Source organism: Pygoscelis adeliae, unplaced genomic scaffold (assembly GCF_000699105.1).
Source record: "Pygoscelis adeliae isolate BGI_AS28 unplaced genomic scaffold, ASM69910v1 Scaffold145, whole genome shotgun sequence".
In the NCBI taxonomy this organism is placed as follows: Eukaryota; Metazoa; Chordata; class Aves; order Sphenisciformes; family Spheniscidae; genus Pygoscelis; species Pygoscelis adeliae.
In genome coordinates, this window is record NW_008824866.1 from 3,758,130 (window position 1) to 3,762,700 (window position 4,571).

Here is a 4,571-nt window from a genome sequence, read left to right on the forward strand (position 1 = left end):
GCCTGAGTAAGCACAAGGTTGTATCTTGGTCCATCTTACTGATTGCCAACTTGTCAATATCAGGATTCCCAAGTTAGTAATTTCAACAGCTACCAAATTTATTAGGTGCTAAAACTACAGAAATGAGTCTCATGGTGAGCCCTCCATCATCCTGCGGAGCCCTGCCCTGCCCCAGGCTGCTGCATCATCAGATTTCCCTTCCCACACAGTCACACAACTGCTTTGCTCCTCTGGCGGACCCTTAGCCTCCTGACATCCCGCTGACCCTGCATCTACGGTTCAATATACCATCATATTTGGTGCTCTCATGCTACAATATCATAATATCAAATACGTCAAGTATCACCAGTCCACTACCTCTAGTTACATCATCCTCATACGCTGAGGTTTCTGGTTTTGCAGGTATTCAGGTAAGGGAGCAACAGTAGCTGCTTCAGATGACGGAGGATATAAAAATACTTATCTCTTTATAGAGAAACAGGGATGTTTATACAGTTATGTGTTCTGTATGGACAAACTTTATAAACTTATAGTAAAAGTAAAGTATTTTAAAAACCTTTAAAATCTACTTCCTGTGCATTTGAGAAATACTTGAACTAACTTAAAGTAGAACATGTGTATACAATCAGGAAATTTAAAACAGGAAGAAAAATTCAACATCCAATTCCACAAACACAATCCCATATACAAACTGGACTTCTCTGCTAGAAAAAAAGAATAGACTTTGGCTCAGCTATATTTGACCTTGAAGATTATTTCAGCTTTGTTGCAACTTTTACAGAAGGTATTTCAGAGTACAGGCATATAATGAAAGAATAATATTCCTCTCTAATTCAGGAATCTGGACTACAGCTGAATCTACAACTACTGTAGATACTTTGTAGGAATATAGGACAAATACCCAAAGTATTATTGTGTACTGCTGTGTTTTCTCCCCTTATCCCAGACTGCAATCACTCTTTTCCTCTGAAGAATGAGATTTGACAGCTCTTAATTCTTTGAACAAGGTTGTTACATACCTACAGATGCTACTGTGGTTAGCATAACACTTAATCCTTTTCTGATCCATATTAAGATATTAAGTTACATATTAAATTATCTCCCCTTACAATGAGTTCTGCAGATTCATTAGATAAAAAAGCAGTTTCTTACTTCCATAATCTTTTGCATTTGCTATTCTTCTGCCTGAAAAGTTACGTGCTCTTGGCACAGAGTTGCTTGTTACAATACTTTCTAAGAGGATTATTTTGTGTTTACCATACTAAATATCATCCTTTTGGAATATATCACAGCCTCCTTTGCTTTATTTTGGGTTTTTTTCTGAAACTAAAAGAATCATTTCCAAATGTTATCACTCTTTACGCCTGAACACCATTTATTTTTTCACCATAAATCTCACCTGTGTACAGTGAGCTACGAGTATAATAGCACAAAAGAAACAAAAATACCAAAGTGAGTCGCTTTTAATTTACCACAAAACCCTCTAGTGAGCGATTTCCTCTTCCATCTGAGAGACTAAATCTGACATTTTTGTTTCTATTTCCCACTAATAACATGCGGACGGCTCTGTACTACGAACAATCAAAACATTGATTGCCATTCAAGATTGGACCCCAAAAATGATAATTACTGTTATATCCTCAGTAAGTAGTAATTTAGTTAGTGAGGCCTAAAACCGATAATTACTAACTTCAGATATTTTGTTTAGCTGTTTGTTCTAACAGTGTGCCTATTCATATATTTAAAACATTGTTCACAGTAACAAAGTTCAATAAGAATTAAATTCTCCCTTCCCTAGTGATTTTTTGTTTGTTTTCTAAGATCAGTTTGTATTGTATGGATGTGAAATTTCTAACTGTGTAATAGCTTAGTTTCCAGACAATGAGATGGATGTTTATTTAGCTGTGGAATCAAAACCACAGAGACAATTCTGTGAACTACATAATACCACAGAGAAGTATTAATCAATACTAGCATTTCAGGGAAAGTCATTAGGGTGAATTACAGGGAAATGGTGTCATGATTGCGCAACTTAGCAACTTCAGCACCACTCTCATATTTACTTTTTTTTTTTACTTTAATTTTTTTACTTTAAATCTTCAGCATTTTAGGGGGATGCTTCACAGGTAGTAACTAAAAGGTCACATTTCAAACATACTTTTTGTTTTTTGTTTATAACCGTGGGTTATGTAAAATACATCCAAACCATGAGTATGGTTTCAGGTAGGCAATTTCTGTAGCCACTCAGTTAAACAAGCAGCAGCCTATGCTTGGTCCCATGTCTGTAACTGCAGAAGGTAGCTCAGGACTTCCAGAAACAAGGGCATGCTTCATCAGCGTGTACATCCTACTCTTTGCTTACTTTATAGTTAAATAAATGGAATGTGCATCCATATATCTTCCACGCTGAAGATCTAATAATGAAGCAACCAGAACAGAATACATCTGGGGAGGAGGGTGTAATTTTCAGCATACGCTGGTATGGGAAACTCCTGCTGTCCTTGCAACATGAGTAGTGTACAGAAACTGCTTAGATCAAGAGGGGGCAAAGAGTTGTTTTGACACAAGCCTCCCAAATCTAGTTGCATGTGAGTTGTCTTGATAGACATACTTAAAATTTTTAGCATTTATACAGGCCCAGATCAACTCTCCAGTTAACCCTCTGTGCTGGGCAACAGGCATATAGCTTGGCTGCTTTTTGGATAAACACCATTTGAAACTGAGCTGAGCTGACAGCACACAATTACATCACATTGCATTACGTCATAAAATCTTTCACCCACTAAGCAATAACCAAAATGTAGAAAGTTCAATATTCCTAAAGAAATGTCTAATAAACTACTTTATCTTCGCTGTGTTTGTGATACTAATTTTTGCAGGTTTCCCATCTTATTTTCGAATATATTGTATGATTTTTCTTCCTTCTTGATGCAGACAAACTACAGGCAAAACTGACAGTGAACTGTCAGAACAGCAAAAACTGAAATACAAAAAAATGCCAAAGGCAAATAGCTTTCTCTTTTCATTATTTATACTAAACTGGGCTTTTCTTAAACTGTAAAAGGAACAAAATTTTCACATATTTTAGGATTTTCTCCAGAATTTTTCATTTTTCAAAATTTAGTTCTTAGGGGATGAAGGAATATTTCAGAGAGAACAATCACAGTAACAAAAATGGTTTGAAAGGCACATGGCTCTAGTTTCTTTGTGCGCCTTTTTCAGGACATCACACCATGTAAAAAGGCTCATTAAGAAGTAACTTTCTTGACATAAATTTTGCTTTCACCAGGTATACATTCTTGATTAAATTAATGTGAATGAAATCAGGAGCTATCAGAGAAAGGAAAAAAAAAACACAGGAGAAAGTGAGGGAAAGCAGCCTTGAGTTAATGTGCAGTAAAGGAGAAAAGATCATGGAAACAAGTTATAAAACCAAGTGATTAGACAGAAGTAGTGGAATGTGGGATTTCTGAAAAAAAAAAAATAGAAAAAAAAATAAAGTTCAGGATGGAAGAAAGATAATGCAAAGGGAACCTTTTCTTGCAGCTGTCTTTACTGCTCCATAATTTTACTCTGACAAGTAGAAGAGAATGGGGATTTAGCCAGGAGAAGAGGAAGGAGTAATTGCAAAAAGCAAAGGCCTCTATGTTCATTAATTCAAGCCCTTTTGGTTCTTGTCCACTTGCAATACTTTCTTCCCATGACAACATGCTCAGTTTATTATTGTTAAAATTCCACTCTCACTGTGTAGTCAATCTAACTTTATGGCCAGTAAAAATTTTTATCACATAACGGCTCTTTGGAAATCACTAATCTCGAACTTTCTGCCCACAGTAATTGAAAGGCTGATATCATGTTACCTGCTGCTTGAATTTGGTTTTGGAGAATGAATTTTAAACCCCACAAAATTCCACGTTCTGGAAGGTGTGGCTTTTTTTCACTGTTAAACCGAACAAGAAGTGGTGGGACTCTTTCTGATCATTTGCTGCATGGGCTAAGAAGACGAGGTCAGCCATGGGGAATATCTCTCGGAAGGAAACAATACAGACTGTGAGCCTCTCCGTTAGTATGTTGTATTGGTTATCCCAAAATCAGAGGTTGCAAAAGTGAAGACGTTTATGGACCATCTGGAGACAACAGTCAGACACGGACAGTTCAGCTTGACTGAGTCATCAATTTAAAACTCTTCTTGGCCTGTTTCAATAGATTTTATAATTGGTAGTTTTTGGTCTTTTGAATTGCAGCTCTTAAGTTCATTGCGGGTGGCTTGAGAGTGTTTGGTAGCTTCTGATGGTGTGTGGCATGAGCTTTCCTCACTCCAGGACCTGAAAAAGACTTCTTTCTCTGGTCTTTCTGGACTAACACGTAGCATGCTGTACTGTAATTGTGGGAACCAGGACTCCCATCCAGCCTAGTTGTACTTTTCAAGATACAGAATATGAGCCTGCAAGAAGTTATTTCCGCTGTGAAACAAAAATGAACTCTTTTCCTGATTATCACTGTATAATAAAGACTCATGTTTGTACCTCATGAAAAACTATATAACATAGAATAGTGCAGCATAATTTTCC

General features: G+C 36.7%; 1 protein-coding gene across 1 annotated transcript in view; it reads right to left on the reverse strand.

Annotated features, from left to right (window-relative positions):
* SLC26A7 (solute carrier family 26 (anion exchanger), member 7) overlaps positions 1–4,571 on the reverse strand; it is a 75,715-nt gene that overhangs the window by 46,348 nt on the left and 24,796 nt on the right. The gene's annotated exons all lie outside the window — the stretch shown is intronic.